Source organism: Rhincodon typus, chromosome 1 (assembly GCF_021869965.1).
Source record: "Rhincodon typus isolate 14 chromosome 1, sRhiTyp1.1, whole genome shotgun sequence".
Taxonomy (NCBI): domain Eukaryota; kingdom Metazoa; phylum Chordata; class Chondrichthyes; order Orectolobiformes; family Rhincodontidae; genus Rhincodon; species Rhincodon typus.
The window spans coordinates 107,342,161-107,363,418 of NC_063332.1; the positions used below are offsets into that span (position 1 = coordinate 107,342,161).

The 21,258-nt window shown below is 40.6% G+C and overlaps 1 protein-coding gene across 2 annotated transcripts in view; it reads right to left on the reverse strand.

The window, feature by feature from the left end:
- arhgap24 (Rho GTPase activating protein 24) overlaps nt 1–21,258 on the reverse strand; it is a 437,625-nt gene that overhangs the window by 254,534 nt on the left and 161,833 nt on the right. The window lies entirely within an intron of this gene.

Consider the following 21,258-nt stretch of genomic DNA (forward strand, 5'->3'; position numbering starts at 1 on the left):
AATTCTATTGAATGGCATAATTTCTTGAACACAACTGTGCAGTGGAAATAGTCTTGCAAAACTCATTGTTTCTAGGACAGGAGATCTAATTCTTTTCTAAAATAATTTTGAAGCATTGAAATTTCATGGCTCACAACCTAATGTGCAGCCTAGTATTGTGCCTGATGGTATCTTCCAATTCCACTGTGTTTTTCTCTATGTATATCAGTGCCTTATTATTAAAGTTGGCTGAAAGTGCAACTATTAAATGAGGATCCATTATAATCTATATTTAAACAGAACACGTTATATTGTCCATCTATGGCAACAGGTAAAATCATACTTAAATAAGTCTTTCCAAAATCAAAATTTGTAAAACCGAATATATTTGAAATTTGGGATCAGAATTTGGATGTGGAATTTGGAAGGTGAGTTTATTTCCAGGTCACAAATCCATCATGGGCAGGAATCAGACAAAACTTTGAATTTTGGTTGGAGCAAGGTCAATTGGTGAGGTCTCAGATGGGTCATGAGGCAATAATTGAGGCAAAATACCAAGGAAGTTTCAGCAGTCATGCATAAATTATGAAATCATATGGAAATATTGAGTAGGAGCAGGGGTTGACCATTTGGCCCTTGAGCCTGTACCATTCAGTATGTTCATGACTGAACTGACTAGGGCCTTAACTTCATGTTACTGCCTGGCCCCCATACTCCTTGATACCCTTGTTAATCAAAATTCTGTCTAACTCCACCTTAAATATATTCAATGATCCCACCTGCACTCCCTTCTGGGGAAGAGAATTCCAAAGGCGAAGCACTCTCTAGGACAAGAAACTCTTGCTCCTCTTCATCTTAAATGGGAGGCCCATCATTCTGAAACTGTATCTCCCTAGTTCCTGATCCCCACATGAGAGAAAACATCATCAAGGCAGTAACCCTGTTAAACCTCCTCAGTAACATGCTTCAGTAAGATCAGACAGGAGTGAAAGTACCTTCGCCAAGTTTGTAGATACAAAAATAGGTAGGAAGGCAAATAGTGAAGATAACAAAGTAATATGGAGAGTTTAAGTAAGTTGGCAAGAACTTAGTTGATGGGATATAATGAAGGAAAGTATGAGGTCATGTACTTTGACAGGAAGAATAGAAGAGCTGAATATTGCCTAAATCGAGAAACATTCCAGAGATCTACAGAACAGAGTGACTGAAGATCCTCCTCCATGAATCACAAAAGGCTAGCATCTCAGTCCAACAGATAACAGAGAAGGCAAATACAATGTTGGCCTTTATTTCAAAGGGAATAGAATGTAAAAACAGGGAGGTCTTGCTAAAACTATACAAGGCACTAGACAGACCACACTGGAATCCTGTGAGCAGTTTTGCTCCCTTTATCTAAAGAAAGATACACTGGCATTGGAGGCAGTCTAGAGAAGGTTTCCCATGTTGATGCAGGTATGGAGGGATTTTCATATGAGAAGAGGTTGAGTAAGTTGGGTGTACTCATTGGAGTTTAGAAAAATGAGAGATGATCTTTTTGAAACATGAGGTTCTTTGGAAGGTTAACAGGGTAGATGCTGAGATGTTGTTTCCCCATGTGGAAGAGTCTAGGAGCAGCAGGCATAATCTCAGAATAAGGCATTGCCCAGTTAGGATAAGATGCAAATGTTTTTTTTTCTCTCTCTCTCTCTCTCAGTAGTGAATCCATGCAATTCTTCACCAGAGAGAGCAGTAGAAGTTGGGCAATCCAGTATGTTCAAGGCTTAGATTGTTAAATCAGTATGGCAAAAAAAGACTTCTGAACAACAGGCAGGAAAATGGAGTTGAGGATCATTAAATCAGCGATGATCTCATTGAATGACAGAACAAATTAGATGAGCTGACTAGCTACATCTGCTCCTACATTTTATGGTCTAATGAAAAATGGCTGTTTAAATAGTACACAGTGTCATAATTCCCTTGCTTGAGGAAAACATAGAAGAAAATTGAGTTAAAAATAAAGGGAACTAAAGTCTGCAGCCAGAATGAAATCATCATCTTAAATACAATTCTAAGCGCAACCACAGTATTAGAAACTCAGACAAAAGACAGCTATAGGAAAGATATCAATCTGGTCTGGAATTAAACCAGACCTCAGAGATGAAAGAACAATAAATTGCTGTACAATTTCAATCACAGAATTATTCTGTTTTCTCCTCCTTGTAGATGAATTGCCATTTTCTATTATAAAAAATATAGAAATCACAGGAATTAATTTTCCAAAACCAGAAATGTGTGGAACAGTACTGTACTAATTGACCAGATTTTTTTTAAATTGAAACCACTTTTTACATTTTTAAAGAGCTACTGGGGTTAGTGGAGCCAGATATAAAAGCACTAATCAAAGTAATTTGCACAAACGTTTTCAGGCTAGTTCATCAGAGTAGCTTTCACTCTTTGGGCTTCACTGCTATCCAAAAACCTGTTGCTTGCTGTACAATTTTGTAATCAATCATTTGCTTGCCCATTAACTTGTAAGTGAACCTTAATGTTTATGACCCTGAGTGAAACTGTCACTGGTACATGTTATACAAAGTAGCTCTCAAAGCAGTCATTGAAAGCAGCTGTTTATGAGCCTATTCATTTTGGAGCAGTTAATATTAATAGAGTTAGTGTTAGCCATGCCTTACTTGTGGTGGTCCTCTCACCTCTGTGTCTCCAGAATTAAGCCCCACTCCAGGGCTGGAACACAAAAATGATGACTGGCACTCCAATGGAGTACTGAAGGAGTTCTACACTGTGCAGTTGCTGTCTTTTGAAAGTGACATTAACACAATATCCTATCTGCTTTCTCAGGTGGATGTAAACAATTTTGTGACACTATTTTGAAGAAGAGCTGGGGAATTATCCTCAGTGTCCCAGTCAATATGTATCCCTCAATCAACATCATAAAAGGCACAGAATACCCCATCATTACCCATTTTGCTGTTTGAGGAAGATTGTTATGTGAAAATTTGCTGTCAGATTTCTTACACCGCAGAAGTGAATACACTTTAAAAGATACAAATACTTAATGGGGTGTGAAATAGTTTCAGGCGACCCGTAGTAATGAAAAGTGCTATATAAATGCAAGTCTTTCTTTTTGAAATCATTCTTCAAATTAGTTGAATAGAATGATATTTCTCTGCTCTTCCTGCTGCTTATATCTCATAATACTTTACATTTACATTCTGATCCCAATAGGCACAGGTATTTTAATAATGTGTCACTGACTATTGACTTAATATAGACAAGCAGTCAAATTGCTGGCTTTTCTTTTATGATGTATTTTTCCACTTGGCCTAAAGGTATACTTTTTTCACTGGATCACATAATTTAAGATATTCTAAACCATCTATGATTTAGTTTTATATCAGGCACTGCCTTTTAAGCCTTATTTCAGCCTTGTAAAAAGTACACTTTCTAAATACAGAAAATCAACAATGACAACTAAGCAATTCAGGGCACATTGTAAACCACAAAAGCAAAGCTTTGAGTGGTTTTATAACTGATCCTTAGATCTGATTATTGAAGACATTCCAGTCTATGTTTTGGTATCAGTGTCACTAATTGGTGACCTATAATCACTCCATTCTCAGTGACCACTGGAAACTTATTGGGAAATAGATCACAGCTGATTTCTGAAAAGACTGTTTGACTAATGTGTACAATTTCCTCTTCACAATAATTGTTTAGAATAAGTAGCATACACCAATCAGATGAGTCTACAACAGCTATCGTTCAATCTCTGTTGTCCTAACTGAAGATATTACCAACCAATATCGTATATAATGAACCAAAAAAGATGCCAATCAAATATTAAATAACAATTAAACAAAACTCTTTGCTGTTGTAATCCTAAATAATCACATTATTGTACATAATTCTGAACCTTAAATGAAAGCATGGATTATTATAAATATGTAATTATGTTCTGAGCAATGTAAAGGCATTTGCATTTTTAACATTTTTAACATTTTTAACATTATCTATCATAATGTTCAATAGAAACAAAATGACATGCAAATAAAAATTCACAAATTTTGTTCTATATCTTAAAGTAAGATCCTTGACAGGCAACAGAGGTAGGTACAATACAAAGAACAAAATCAGCATTTTCAGCATTGATCCAAAAATGAAACAAATGCTAATGTAAAATATCTTGCAATTTTGTATCATAACAACTTTCAAAAGAAAATTGAGTAACTATTTGAAGGGGAAAATGTTAGCGTTATTAGGAAAGAGCAAAGAAGTCAGATTAATAGTGTTGTTCTTTCAAAAAGCCTGTTGGCATGATGGACTGAATGACCCCCTTTTTTTTTTATACCAAATTAGTCAACTTTTCTATGACTTCAGGACATCCCAAAGTACTGCACTGCCAATAAACTGTATTTTTTCACTGTTCTAATGAAGGAAATGGAGCAGCCACTCTACTCACAGAAAGTTTCCACAAATGGTAATAAATTAATCACCAGAAAATCAGTTTCAGTGATACTGATTGAGCAATAAATATTGGCAACGAGGCAATTTTGCATGTAAGGATTAGTTATGTGAAAATGGTGCTGGATAAATATAATAGCAGATAATTAGAATGAGGATGATGGAGGTTCTGCTGTAATTATGTTAAGTGCCATAAAGCGGGGCTATTACAAATAATAATGCTTGCCATATGAGATAACTCTTGTCTAAACAGTCAACTACCTAACCATAAAGTAAAATGGTGCCTTGCACACATTTCAGCAACATTTGCCATGAGAGGCATTCATTCCTTCATTCATTAGATGCCCACAACTAGATTAAATCTAGTAAATATTAGGAGGATCATAAACGTAGCAGCTGGATGAGCTATTGACATTTATCTTGGATTTCCTAGAAATATAAAATAGCTGCACTAACGAAAGCAAATTGATAAATCCCCTGGAGGTGATGATCTGTATCCTACAGCATTAAAAGCTGAGGTTTTAGACATAGTGGATACATTGATGATCATCTTACAAAATGTTCTAGATTCTGGAATGGTTGCGTGGATTGGAAGGTAGCAGATATAAACCACTATTTAAGAAGGGAGAGAGAACACAGGAAACAACAGACCCTCAATCTGATGGCAGTAGTAGGGAAAATGCTAGAATCTGTTATAAAGAATATGATAACTGGACTTAGAAAATAATGGTAGGATTGGGTGGAATCGAAATCATGTTTGACAAAGCTACAGGAGATTTCTGAAGACATAACAAGCAGAATAGATAAGGAGAGACCAACAGATGCTGTGCGTTTGAATTTTCTGAAGGCTTGTGATAAGGTCCCTCACAAGAGGTTAGTTAAAAAGTTAGAGCACATAGCACTGGGGATAATATACTGCCATGGAATTAAAATTAGTTAACTGACAAAAAACTGTAGGAATAAACAAATTACTCTTAGGTTGGCTGTAACATATTGTTCTAACACTTCTCAAATTTTCAAGCACCATTATTTGATTCCAATAATTCACGTGATGAAATACAGAAAAAATATTATTGCAGTTAATGTCCAAAACAAAGAATTTCTGATATGTTTCTTTAAATAAGGCTTAACAAAACTATGAACAAAATATCTCCTTTCATTTCCACAATGCAAAGGGAAAGTGTCAAGTGAATTGAAAGCTGTTAATGTACAATGATAGTGCTGCTCTCAGACAAACAAAACTAGAAGCTATTAATTTCAAATGATGCAGTTGGGAACCTGCTCACGTACATGTATTTAAAATAACAACAATAATATTATGAGGCTGGGCTCTGCTCTGTGCAGCAACTGAAGCAGTTTGTAAACCTTTCTGACTTTCAGCATCCCTACTAACAAGGAAACAAGAAACAAAACATTACCCTAGCCTATGAGCAGTGACCTTGCCTCCTAAAATGATTTTCCAGTATTGCTGTGTTCTAATAAAGTAATTAGAAATCCTTTAGACACATGACCCAGGAACATATTCAGTTAAACCAAGCCATTAAGAGGATCAGACCACTGGATGCACTGAACTGTTTTTTTTGAGATGATGCTCCTCTAGAAACATATTGCTTGCCATTTCTTTTGTACTTAAAGAAGAGTTATGTCGTAGGAATTAGGAGCAGGAGTAAGCAATTACATCCTTCGAGTCCACTCCGCCATTTTACATGATCATGACTGATGTTATCCTTGTTTCAACTCCACTTTCCTGCCTGCTCCCCATAGCCCTTTATTCTGCTTTTCATCAGAAACATATCTATTTCTTTCTTGAATCTGTTGATTGATTTTGCCTCCACCGCACTCTGGGACAGTGAGTTCCACAGATTCACAACCCTCTGAGAGAAGTAGTTTCTCCTTACCTCAGTATTGAACCTACCTCCTCTCACTCTGTACCTATGACCTCTTGTTTGAGACAGTCCCACAAAGGAAACATCTATTCAACATCCCCCTTTATCAATCCCCTTTAGCATTTTATATACCTCAGTCAGATCCCGCCTCATTCTTCTGAACTCCAGCGAGTCCAAGCCCAAGCTATTCGACTACTCCTCGTACGACAGCCCTTTCATCCCTGGGATCAACCTGGTGAACCTCCTCTGAACTGCCTCCAGTGCCTCCTCATCCTTCCTCAAGTAAGGAGACTAAAACTGGACACTATATTCCAGGTGTGGTCTCACCAATGCCTTATGTAATTGTAACAACACTTCTTCACTTTATAATCCAGTCCTTATGCAATAATCACCAGAATTCCATTTGCCTTTCTTATTATATGCTGCAAAGGCATACCCACTTTCTGTGATTCATACACAAAGATGCCTAGATCCCTCTGCACTGACACACTTTGAATCTGGTTTCCATTTTAATAATAATTTGTCCTTTTAATTTTCCAGCCAAAATGGACATCCTTGCACTTATTCACATTAAACTCTATCGGCCAGATTCTGGCCTAATCTTCTAGCCTATCCATCTGTAAACTCTTTATCTCCTCATCACTGCCTACTTTCCACCTATTACAGTATCATCCATGAATTTTGCTAAGTTTTGTCCCTACTTGCAGATCAATTATATAGATTGCAAATAGTTGAGGTCCAAGAGCTGAACCCTGTGGCACTCCACTAGTTACAGTTCATCGTTCAGACAAGCACCCTTTTATCCCAACCCTCTGCTTTCTATCAGTTAGCCAATCGTCTACCCAAGCCAATACTGTACTCTTAACCCCATGGGATCTAACCTTCTGGATCAATCTTTTGTGCAGCATCTTGTCAAATGCCTTCAGGAAGTCGAGATATACCACTTCCACCAGATCCCCATTATCCACTTTGCTAGTTACATCCTCAAAGAACTCCAGCAAGTATGTCAAGCATGACTGGCCTTTCATGAAACCATGCTGACACTGGTGAATTGAGTTTTGTTCTTCCAAGTGTTCAGTTATATCCTCCTTTATGATTGACTCCAGCCAATTCCCCACTACAAAAGTCAAACTAACTGGTCTACAGTTTCCTACTTTTAGCCTGTCTCCTTGTTTCAATAAGGGTGTCACATTAGCATGTTTCCAATCCACTGGTACGTTTCCAGAATCCAGGGAATTTTGGAAAATCATAACTAATGCATCCAGTATCTCTGTTGCCACCTGCTTTACTACCCCAGGATGGAGGCCACACATATGTGTCTTTAATCCCTAGTTATAGTAATTTCACTAAGTTCCTCTGTAGTTACTGCAGTTTTTCTGACAAAATTATTATCTTTCACTGTGAAAACAGAGTCAAAATACTGGTTTAGTGCCCCTGCCATTTCTGAGTTTCCCATTATTACCTCACCATTTTTGTCCTCTAAAGGGCCAACATTTACTTTCACTATTCCTTTCCTTTTTAAATAGAAGCTTTTGGTATCAGTGCTTATGTTTTCTGCTAGTTTACTTTAGTCATTCATCTACGCCCTTTTGATTTTTGGTAACCCTTTGTTGATGTCTAAAGTTCTCCCAATCCTCCCGAGTGCCACTAACTTTTGCAGGATGATATGCCCTGCAGAAGTTAGCCAAGGCAAAGCATCTTACAAGGTACCAGTGAAATCACAGCACAGCTGGATTGCAATGTTACACTGATGAATATGTAGATACTTATTAATATTACCTATTTTGAATAGTATGTTCAAAAATAATTTGAAAGTGTTCATGCCACACTATAGCATTTTATTTTTAAGGAATCTTACTACTAACTGTTCATTTATACAAAACAATTCTTCTGAATAAGGGAATCAATGCACCATAGATGTCAAAATTCCAGTCCTTTCGACAACCAACTACAATAACTGCATCCAATTATCACCTTTCTCCCATTAATGTCGCATTGCTTTTTGTCACTGTATGAGATCTTTACTTCGGTGTTCTGAAGAACATCATCCTGTACATCGAACCTCCATAGTAACCAAGGTGGATCAAAGCACTATCATGTAGACATGCATCTACAGGTAGTATCTGCAGGATCTGTTTCTCTTAACACAAGGAGTAAAGACCTTTCTCCTTTTTCATACTCAGTCCAGACTGAATTTAGCCAATGTAGGGAACAGTTTATTTCCACCATGATTTTCTTTCAAATGAGAAGTATTTTTGATTATGGTAACCTCAATGGACACAAATGGTCTGAACCAAGCATTCATTATGCAGACAATAAAAATTGAACAAGTGTAAAATTCAATATCAGTATAATGAAATGATCAGCATTTCCAACCAATACTCCAGAACTATTCTTGTTACATCTCATTTGTAACGGCCCAGCAGTGCACTCTCAATTTATAAACCAGGAATTGTGTCATAGGATTGTCAGAGGACACTTCTATTCACAGAGAGATGAACCAGCCATCTAATGCTTCGAAGAAAAGGTACTAGAAATATAACGAGAGACAAACAAATGCAATCTTAGATGGAATGAAGTGAGCAGAAATAACGAATGAATAATTATGGGCTGAATATTTAGGACCCTTTAAATTTGGAACGGAGGGAGGGAGCCCTGAATACACTAGCACCAGCAGCTGGGATATCTGTTCCCAGCACCAACAGCTATAAACAGGCTGGGAGGAGGATCTGATAGCAATTCTACTCTCCTCCAAACTGAGGTCAATTAAAAGATCAGAATAATGAAGGAGATAGCAGGAACTGCAGATGCTGGAGAATCTAAGATAACAAGGTGCAGAGCTGGATGAACACAGCAGGCCAAGCAGCATCAGAGGAGCAGAAAGGCTGACGTTTCGGGCCTAGACCCTTCTTCAGAAATCGGGGAGGGGAAGGGGGTTCTGAAATAAATAGGGAGAGAGGGGGAGGCAGATAGAAGATGGATAGAGGAGAGGATAGGTGGAGAGGAAACAGACAGGTCAAAGAGGCGGGGATGGAGCCAGTAAAGGTGAGTGTAGGTGGGGAGTTAGGGAGGGGATAGGTCGGTCCAGGGACAACGGACAGGTCAAGGGGGCGGGATGAGGTTAGTAGGTAGGAGATTGGGGTGGGGCTTGAGGTAGGAGGAGGGGATAGGTGGGAGGAAGGACAGGTTAGGGATGTGGGGATGAGCTGGGCTGGTTTTGGGATGCAGTAGGGGAAGGGGAGATTTTGAAGCTTGTGAAGTCCACATTGATACCATTGGGCTGCAGGGTTCCCAAGCAGAATATGAGGTGCTGTTCCTGCAACCTTCGGGTGGCATCGTTGTGGCACTGCAGGAGGCCCAGGATGGACACGTCGTCTGAGGAATTGGAGGGGGAGTTGAAATGGTTCGCGACTGGGAGGTGCAGTTGTTTAGTGTGAACCGAGCATAGGTGTTCTGCAAAGCGGTCCTCAAGCCTCCGCTTGGTTTCCCAATGTAGAGGAGGCCACAATGGGAACAGCACATACAGTATACCACATTAGCAGATGTGCAGGTGAACATCTGCTTGATGTGGAAAGTCTTCGTTCCCCATCCCCGCACCACCTGCTTCCCGCAATTCATCCCTCACACCCCGTCCCCGCAATAACAATCAAAACAGAATCCCCTTCGTCCTCACGTACCACCCCACCAACTTCCGGATCCAATGCATCATCCTCCGACACTTCCGCCAACTGCAATCTGACCCCACCACCAAAGACATTTTTCCCTCCCCACCCTTATCTGCTTTCCGGAGGGACCACTCTCTCCAGGACTCCCTTGTCTGCTCACACTCCACTCCAGCCCCACCACACCCGGCACTTTTCCCTGCAACCGCAGGAAGTGCTACACCTGCCCTACATCTCCCCCCTCACCCTCATCCCGGGCCCCAACAAGACTTTCCACATCAAACAGATGTTCACCTGCACATCTGCTAATGTGGTATACTGTATCCGCTGTTCCCGTTGTGGCCTCCTCTACATCGGGGAAAGCAAACGGAGGCTTGGGGACTGTTTTGCAGAACACCTACGCTCGGTTCGCACTAAACAACTGTACCTCCCAGTCGCGAATCATTTCAACTCCCCCTCCCATTCCTCAGATGACATGTCCATCCTGGGCCTCCTGCAGTGCCACAACGATGCCACCCAAAGGTTGCAGGAACAGCACCTCATATTCTGCTTGGGAACCCTGCAGCCCAATGCTATCAATGTGGACTTCACAAGTTTCAAAATCTCCCCTTCCCCTACTGCATCCCAAAACCAGCCCAGCTCATCCCCGCCTCCCTAACCTGTCCTTCCTCCCACCTATCCCCTCCTCCTACCTCAAGCCCCACCCCCATCTCCTACCTACTAACCTCATCCCGCCCCCTTGACCTGTCCATCCTCCCTGGACCGACCTATCCCCTCCCTAACTCCCCACCTACACTCACCTTTACTGGCTCCATCCCCGCCTCTTTGACCTGTCTGTCTCCTCTCCACCTATCTTCTCTTCTATCCATCTTCTATCCACCTCCCCCTCTTTCCCTATTTATTTCAGAACCCCCTTGCCCTCCCCCATTTCTGAAGAAGGGTCTAGGCCCGAAACGTCAGCTTTCCTGCTCCTCTGATGCTGCTTGGCCTGCTGTGTTCATCCAGCTCTACACCTTGGTATCTCAGAATAATGAAGAAGATTGTTTGATTGATGTTACAGAAGTTTTGCCACAACAGAACGCGTACGTGGAGGAATACAGTCAGTTTAATTTGTAAGAACGTGTGGAAAATATTGATGAAGTACTTCAGAAGAAACTGCATGCAAAAAAAATGAGAGGCCATTGCTTTAATGAAAGTATGATATTATGGATAAAGAGATGAGTAAATGAGAAAGTGACAAGTCTCAGAAAACATATGATTTAATAACTAAATTGCTCAAATGTGGTGGAGTGGGCTATAGCTTTATAGTCATATCAATATTTTAAAATAGATAAATTTATATAAAAGTCCCATTCAGATGAAACTAGAATTTCATTTTACAGCAAGAGGAAATGAAAGTAAAAGCAATGAGATTATGGGCTGATTATTTAGGACCCTTCAAAGTTGGAAAGGAGGCTGCCACCACCAGCAGCAATAAACAAGCTGGGCCGAGGATCTGATCCCCCCTCTCCCAACTGTGTCAGACAGCTCATTAACGGGGATAGAGTGGAACATTTAAAAAAGCACAAGGGTTTCAGAAGTTGTTACTTTTAGATCAGCTGAAGGGAGCCAGGGGCACAGTAGGACAGACTGAAAGCCACACCAGAGCATTACCCAGTCCCATTGGAGGGCCATTGGAACACAGAGGATATCTGCACTTGTTAGATTGGAAAATGGGAATTCAGCATTCCGGTACAGAAGGTGGTGATCATTCCATGCCAAGATGGGGCAAGGCTGACCAGGACAATTAGTGGCTACCAATCCAAAAGGCAGGCTGCAGTTGGCATTGAGGGCATGCCTATCAGATTTTGGGCCGAGTGACAGCAAGTAACAATAGAAAGGGAAGAACCTCAGGTCTCAATGAAAGAGGAAAGAGGGCAAGAGGGCAGTGGATTTGACCTCCATCGCTGGATTCCCTCGTGTTCACCAACAATGTGGCCACAAGACATCCCATGCCCAGTAAATAACATCTATCAACAAGAGAGGGCTTCCAGTCAGTCATCATCCAATGAAGTATGATCAAAACAAAAGTTTTCTCCTTGTCTGTGCTTACTTGTCCAGCAGCTCCTGCGACTCCTTTATCCTTTACCTTGATCTTCACTTCAATTCTCAAAGTACGTGGCCTGATTTGAGAGAAGACATTGGGCCTCAAGGGCTGAATTTTGCTGTTTTATTGCTAAGTATTAGTTTGCTTGAGTGTTTCTCTCCATGAGACCTATCAAGACCTTTCGCCTCATGTTACCAAGCTACCACGGAGCACATTCATCAATAAGAATGATACCTTTTTAAATATTAGAATCATCAAAGGATACAGAGAGAAAGTAGGAATATAACATTGAGATGGAGGATCAGGTCGTATTGAATGGTGCAGCAAGTTTAAAGACCAAATGGCCTACTCTTGCTCCTAGTTTCTATGTTTCTATGGATTGTAAACTCTTTCCAACATCAATAAAGGACTTCCTCATCAGAAAGTCTATGACGTAATTAGTTTTTATTTTCCCCTGGAGGCTTGTTTCTGAACCAAAAACACACCTGACTCCTGTTCCCTCCCGCCATGGTGAAAATGGCTAAGTCACCTCTGCAAGATTGCGTGTAATTTTGTGCTGTACATTCGAATGGATACAACGCTGCTGGAGAAACTGCAATACAGATTCATCAGCTTAATGTAAAGGCCTACTTATGAGAAAAGGCAGGAGAAACCAATCGTCTTAGCTCAGAAGATTGGGGGTGGGGTGGAAGAGATTTGACTGCGGCGTTCAAAGTGATAAAAGGATATATTAGATAAACACATAAATGATTACTATTAAGAGGCATACAGTCACAAAGGAGGCATATGCAGGCAGGTTTGGGTGACATCATTCTACCCTATCCTGGATCTCATCTGGGTAAGTATGACCTCTGACCTCTGGGGCCTTGACTGCTGCTACCTTTTGTGGAATGCCACTTCCATGTGATAGTTTTGGGAAATTACTGCATATGAAGGGTAGACAAATGGATTGAACTGCCAGGTCAAGCTCCCTTCACCATCCTCTGGCAGTTGGATGTGCTGGAAGAGCAGCAAGTTGACCATGCTGTCGAAGCAGGGAGCGAGGGAATTTGGTCAGGACAGGAAATCTCATCGTTAGGTTGTGTCTCATTTTCTACCATTATCTCAGCTTAGTTCATGCAGGATTACACCAGGGAATCAAACTCATTGCCTCCAGTGTCTTTCGATGTCTTGACAAATGTTATTGCTCCTCTAATGAAAGAACTGGAATACAGGAGGTCCCCGATTTACAAATGTTTGACTAATGAACACTCAAATTTTTGAACGTGATCCTAAAGGGGTTTCATTTTAAATAACCGATCTAAGAATATTCCCTGTACTTACGAACGGCTGCTTTATATTGTCCTGCCTTGTGTTCTGACTTGCAAACGGACTCAGGAACAGAAATCATTTGCAACCTGGGGACTGCTTGTATCTGATTTGACGATAGTCTGTCCAACTTCAGCATCTCCTTGCTGTTTATTGTCAGTATTGTATCAATCTAACTGGAAATGGGACATAACTTACTTCCAGGCCTTTGCCAAAACTGCTGTGCAAATATTAGTGGGTATTAAGACTTACTTGGAGCAATGTGCAACGTAACTTTTCCTTTTCCTTCCATACATTGTACCTGCCAAATGTCACCTGACCACCATGATCTAACTCACCATGTGAGTCCAGTCACATTTCTTTCACAGAAAAGCCCATTGGTGCAGAAATGAGTTCTGTTCTCTCTCTGTCATCACCACAATTTGAATTAGAACAACATTTAGTGCAGAAGATACTACAGTTTCTTTAAAACTGATCCATCACTATTCTGAACGATTATGAGCTGACAGTGCGATGTTAATAAACCAGACTAGGATATTAGGGATTGAGGAGAGAAGTTTTCTCATTGCTGCAAGGATCTGGTGAAACAGATCATCCATTGGACCCAAGTGATATTTAATCTGTTCACATTAGTTTTATTCCCATGCATGTGACGGAGTTGTGAATTTATTATACCAAGTTCATATCCTACCATGAAAAGTTTGGAGTTTAATAAATCCAGGCATTGCTGGGCAGGCAGCAGGAAAGAAAAATACCAATGTAAGCATCTAGGTATTCAAAAAGAGACATCACTGGTTCGTCAATGTTCTACTTTAGTTGGCCAATAGGTGGCCTAGATCCCAGATAATGGCGAGGGTGGGCTGCATTGGTAAGGGTTAGATAGGCAGCGTTTCAGTGGGGAAATTTGGAAGTAGGGTTTATCGCGGTAAGAAGGTAAGCCTGGCAGAGGAGAAGGGAAGAATTCTTTCTCCTGCCGGCCCACAGGCACAGCTGTAAAGGTAGTCACTTTCCCACTAGTCTTGTCTCCCCTCAGCTGCTAAATCTTTCCAAGCCATCAAAACAGGTTAAAACTGAGATCCCATAAAATGTTTAAATTAAAAACATACCTCCTTTGATCTTGATCCCCTGCTTCATCTCTCGGCACCCTGACCAACCCTCCCAAATGTCCAATCTCTAAGTTCTCTGGTCTCTACAATTCAGTATCAAACTCCAATCTGGTCTCCAGCTTGAATTCCAGCCCTGGTCTCCACCTCTTTCACTGGAGGGGTGCTGTGATACCAGCAGCAGGATGTTCTTGGCCATTGTTTTTGCTGGCAGGTTATGGAGCTTTGCTGACTCCAGTAAAATTATGAACAAGGCCTGACTTCAGGAGCTCCTTGAACCTCTGCATCTAGGCACAGGGTACATAACCTTTGATCACAAATGAACATGTGCATAAATTGTCCTAAAGGTAATCCATAAAAGTACAATCAGAGCCTCACAGCTCAGTTAGAAAGGCACTATTCCATCAAATTAAACTCCAGTCAGTTTCAATACCATATTGAATCATTAAAAAGCTCCAATCTGAATATGAGCTCATTGTCCACTAGCAAACAGATTTTTCCCCTAAGAGAAGTGCTCTATGAATAGGCAATGTTATAATGCCACGTTAAATGCAATTTTCTGAACCTTCTCTGATGTATTAGAAGTGACAGTCACTTCATTTTAAAATTCACTAACAGTGGTGCAGAATGTTTTATTACTTTTGCTGTACTGTTATAAATGGTTAAATTGCACAAAGTTGGTGTCAGGAATTGGGAGGGAAAGTGTTGGAATTGTCAGATGATACAAAATTGCGCAGCAGAACTTACATCATTAAAGACTGAATCAAATTACACGATGAATCTCGCAGAGTGGGAGAATAAATAACAAGACGAGCAAAGCGTAAAGGGATTCATTTTGGTTGGGAAAATAAGATGGTTCCACAGTTCATTGGAAGTTAAGAAAAGGAGCAAAGAGATATGACATGGCAAATATATGACAACGTTGATATGTAGAGCAATAAGTGTAACAATGCAAATTGATAAATGTCATTAATAGTACTAAAATCCTGGGATAATTTCTAGAAGAACAGAACAGACAAGCATAATTAGGTAATATTAAAGTAATAGGTAATGAAGTGTCCCGACCCGAAACGTCAACTTTCCTGCTCCTTTGATGCTGCCTGGCCTGCTGAGTTCATCCAGCTCCACACTGTGTTATCTCTGACTCCAGCATCTGCAGTTCTTACTAGCTCCATGTTAAATATATATGCTGCCTTTGTTCAAACAATGCTTGGAATATTGTCTGCAAAGCCTGCTCTAAGAAAAAGAGAAAATCAGAAAAATATCTGATAATCTTATCAAAATTGAAAGGACGCAACTATCAGCATGGATTGAGAAGGCTAGACCCCTTTCTCTGAAAAAGTGTGAAGGTTAAGAGATCTTTAATGAAGGTGATGGTAGGGCAAATTTGGGGGAAACTGTTTCAAATTGTAGGTGAGCCCAGAAGATAAAAACACAATAGCTAATAACAGATCAAATGAAGAATTTATTAGAAACTTTTGAACAAAGTGGTAAGATGGAACACACTGGCACATGGAATGGCTGAAGCAGATTTCATTGATACATTAACAGGAGGCTCGATACAAAGGTGAGGATGAGAGGAATAGAATTATAAGGAGCAAGGTGTGAATGTACAATTAAAGTGCAAGGACACTTGAGTGGCATAGGCAAATCAGTTCAAATGGTCTGTTTCTATGCTGTGGATTCTATATAATACATAACGTAAACCAATATCCCAGAGCAGATTAATAATCTATTATATTGATGTTGTTCAGGGGAAATATTCACTGCTGTCATGTATTGTCATGATGACACTGTTTAAGTCACACAAGTAATTTTAGTTTCACAGTGTATTACATGCAATTAAAAGTATAGCATTTTATATGTGCATATTTCCTTAAATAATTACCACCATTCAGTGACTGTTTCCAATCTCGTAAGATTTGTTCTGTGAGAGTCAATTCTGTTGAGCATTATGTGGATTGACTATGGAGCCCCATATTGGCAACAGAATCTCTGCTGCATTTGCTGCAGAGGAAGACAATGGGTTGAGAAGATATACAGTTCGCTGGCCTCTATTTTCCCTGGATCCTTTCCTCGACCTGCTGAGCACCAATTTCTGCTCAACTCTTCCAAAGCTCTTCCAAATAGTCAGCCTCCAAAGGTCAGTCAATCTCCCAGCTGTCAAGTGTCAATGTTTGCTATCTTTATATCTCGTTTGCTGGATTCCTTGCAGTGTGGTAATGGATGCTCAGGAAGTCATGACCTTGTTGCCAGTTTAGCATAGGCAAAACCTAACAGTACAGGACAGCACCCAATTGACAAATATAGCTAGGCTGGGAAAGAACAGCACGGCTAAGCAATAAATGTATGGTGATTGATTGAAAACGCTTCAGGACCTCTGAGTTGGTGACCAATTCCTGCCAAGAGATGCCAAGCATATGTCTAAGGTGGCAAATGTGGAAAATGTTCAGCCTTTTCTTCTGTCTAGTATATGATGTTTGGATCCTCCATTGCCGGACAGTGCAATGAGGGCACAGATTTGGTAGACCTGTAGTTGTTTGATCATGCTGTGATACCAGACCTTACCTATCCACACTGTCATGGGGAAGCAATCACGTTGACCAACTTCAGTAGGCAGCCATTTTTCTTCAGTGGTTTAATTAGACTGCCTCTACTTACATGGTCAAATACTCTGATGAGATCTGTGAAGATAATTTATAATGCTACCCTTTGTTTGTGGCATTTTTTTTTGCAGTTGTCAAGTCATTTTCATTACAAGACTTTCAATTCCGAAACCACACAGGGATTCAGGGTGGATGCTACAGATGCTAGTCACCTGAAATAAAGACAGAAAGTACTGGACAAGCACCTTCTGTAGAGAGTGAAACAAAATGTACACTTTGTAACTGTTCTGAAGAAGAGTCGTTTCAGACTTGGAATGTTAATTCTGTTTCTCTTTCCACAAACGCTGCCAGACATACTGAGTTTCTCCAGCTCTTTCTGTTTATTTCAAGATTGATGCATTCAGCTAAGATTTGTAGTGACAGAGTAATAGGGTCCAACAGCACGGAAACAGACCCTTTGGTACAACTTGACAAGTACTTTTGACATGATGCTCAGTCGGGAGATATCTCAATAGTGTTGCAATTGCCACAGTCACCCTTTTTCTCAGAATATTTGTATCAGGCATGCCATAAGGCACTGCCCCCTTCCTTCAGCAGAAGCTATAGGAATGTCCGTTTCTCACCTAGATCAGATCAATCAGTATTAGTTGCAGCACTAGAACTTTGCTGAAACTTAAAGGAATACAATCTAAGTCTGTGCAACTGGTCCTCAATTTAACCACTTTAGGCCCTGTTTTATTCTGGTGAATCTTTATCAAGGCGACATATCCTTCCTGAGGTGCAACATTTGGTCAACACTTATCTAGCTAATACTATTTTAACCAAATGCTACTCTGTAAAATTCTACCTCCGTGATAAAAAGGAAAGTACCAGATATTTCATTGGGAAAGTTAGTCATTATCAAAAAACCCTGAGTTTTTTCATTTCTGATTGGAACCATTTGTTGGTCATTTCTTTTAGCACCTTTTATATAAATGCAGCATGAGCTCATCAGTTCAGGTCATGCCATCAAAATATTTTTCTAACAAAGTTGAACTTGAGTCATTGACTAAACAATATAGCACACATTTAACAGCCCTATCATTTAAACGAACAACAAATGTAAGGAAAGCTCATGATTCAGGTGAGACATAATTCAGAGACTCAAAGCAAACCAGCCACTTTACAGCACGGATGGTGGGGGGTGGTTGGGGGGGGGGGGGGGGGGGGTGATGACAGTGTTTTGGGAGTGAAATCACTATAAACAACAGGTTTTGTTGTGACTATTTAACTCAGTCATGACATTATTATCCTGCTTCTGGCTTTCCTGACTAATGATGAGTTTGTGTGTGGTAATTCCGTCTATGGAAGAGCTTCTATTTAAAGAAACACCAGCAAGGGTTTGTTCCAAAGGCTTCAGAATGGACAAGTATCAGGCACAACATGGCATAGCTGCCCATAGCAACCCTGCCCAGTTCACTGACTTTTCTCTGGAGACTGTGAGGGGACATAGAAAATTGTTGGTCCCCATAGACAGGAGAAAAAGGCTAGCCTCACAACCCAAAACGGCTGGAGAAAAAGTCAGAAGCTGGATCCAGTGCAAGAGATTTGTGTGTAGTGGATGGGAAAGGTGACCATGTAAACTTTCAGGTGCCAATCCCTACACACTCTGAGTTCTCCAGCATTTTCCTGCACACCACTCGTCCACTCACTGCTTTCTCCTCTAGGTACCTGATAACATCACCTAGACAGCTAACACTCACACTGTCATCTTGTTAATATCTCAGACTCCTCCTTCACAGTTTCCCATCACAAATGTTGTTGTTTAATTTTAAACATTCAATTTCTTGCACTCATAACTCTTTGCTTTATCTCCTTGTAGAAGAGGAGAGCGCAGAACTGGGGAAGAGACAAAAACACAGTGAGAGCTACCTGCTGGAGCGGAGACATAGATCATGGTAACTGAGCGCAGATAGACGGAGCAGGGTCTCCCAAGTACTCAATTTCCGGATTCCAAATCACTGCCATATAACGCAGAACAGTTACTGATGCTGAGCTCTTACTGCCACAGAGATGACATGTGGCCATGTGAAAATCAATGGTGACTTTTAACACTTTCCGCTTCTCAGCCTGACTCAAATTTCAAAGTCACACAGAAGCTAGTAAGGAAGTAGGCTGAGGAATCCTCAGAGGGAGGTACACACTCTGAACAAACATCTTCAGACGACTCATGCACAGAAACACAAACCTGAGGATGAGGTTTCCATTCCACTAACCAGTAAAATCTGGTCAAGTAGGGAAAGAGTAGCTGCTCCAGTTAAACTGCCACAACCCTTTGGGAAAACCAAGGGAGTGGATCAAATTAAGTTTAATTAAATTAACCAAATCAAATTTAATCCAATTAAGAAAATCAAATCATTGTTCCTGCCTCAGTAAATTCCCCAGTTTAACAATCATACTTTTTTTTATCACCTGCCACTCAGCGTCACAGAGTCATACAGCACGGAAATAAGTCCAACCATTCCATACTCACCATAATCCCAAACTAAAATATTCCCACTAGCCTGCGCTTGGCCCATATCCCTCCAAACCTTTCTTATTCATGTACATATCCAAACATCTTTTAAATGTTGTAACTGTATCCGCATCCATTATTTTCTCTGAAAGTTCAATCCACACACAAACCTGTGTAAAAAAAGTTGTCACTCACATCATTTTTGTGGTTGGTTGGCTCGCTGAGCTGGTTTGTTAGTTCGCAGATGTTTCATTACCCTGCTGGGTAACATCATCAATGCAGCCTCTGATGAAGCGCTGTTCTGTTTTCCCGCCCGGTATTTAAACTCTGGGGTCCGTTGGATTTGATTACCTCATTTCCAGTTTTCCTTCGCAGTGGTGTGTATATATAGGGTCTAATTCTGTGTGTTTGTTGATGGCCTTCTTGGTGGAGAACCAGGCCTCTAGGAATTGTCACAAACATTACATTGGACAGACAGTAAGGAAACTGGCCACAAGGGTACATGAACACCAAGTAGCAACAAAAAGACATGACCAATACTCACTCGTCTCCATTCACATGGATAAGGAGAACCACCAGTTCGATTGGGACAACACCAGGATCCTAGGACAGGCCAAACAGAGACAAGTATGGGAATTCTTAGAGGCCTGGTTCTCCACCAAGAAGGCCATCAACAAACACACAGAACTTGAACCTTTATAAACACCACTGCGAAGAAAAACTGGAAATGAGGTAATCAATTCCAACAGACCCCAGAGTTTAAATAACAGGTGGGGGAACACAACAGCGCTTCATCGGAGGCTGCACTGATGAAGTTACCCACCAGGGCAATGAAACGTTTACGAAATAACGAACCGGCTCGGCGAGCGAACCAACCACAGCATCCACAACCCGAGCTACGGATCTACTCAAGAACCTTAGCCATGTCATTTTTTTTCGATCTTTCTCTCTCTCACCTGAAGAATATGTCCCCTAGTCTTGAAATCCCCCACTCTAGGGAAAAGACACCAGCCATTCACCTTATCTACAACCCCAATGATTTTATAAACTCCATAAGGTCACCCCAGAACCTTCATTGACATTTGTATCTTTGGCCATCCATCAACTGCAGTCAGTCTATTTCTATTGACTCTGCTACATTCTTCCATAATGTTATAAATTTCTATCAAGTCATCCTATAATCAGGAGTGTCCTAATTAAACAAAAAGCCTTCTTCATATTTATGTTTCCTTACACCTTACGTAAGAACATTACCTCTTGTCTTTTTTTCAATGCCATGTTAAATCTTAGAATTAGTTTTTGCTTAAAGATATAAATGGCCTTACCAACCCAAGGCACTGCCTTAAATATCCTCGCAGCCGAGACCCTAAATTGCTCTGTTTTTCTGGAGCACAATGAATACTTCTATCCAGAACAAAATATTTACTGTTATTGTTTTCACGGCAATAGAGCACCTCAGACATTTAACAGAAGTTATGTGCCAATGTTTAACCAGTTGCCCCATTTTGTTTATATCTTATTGGACTTTGGAAGAAGTCCCTATGCTTATGCAAATGTGAACAGCTCTCGCTCCGGATTAATATCTAAATAATTGGCGTACACAGGGAACAGAAGGTGTCCCAGAAATGTATTGACACCCAGGCCAATTCCTACACTCATAAATTATACTTAACATCTAC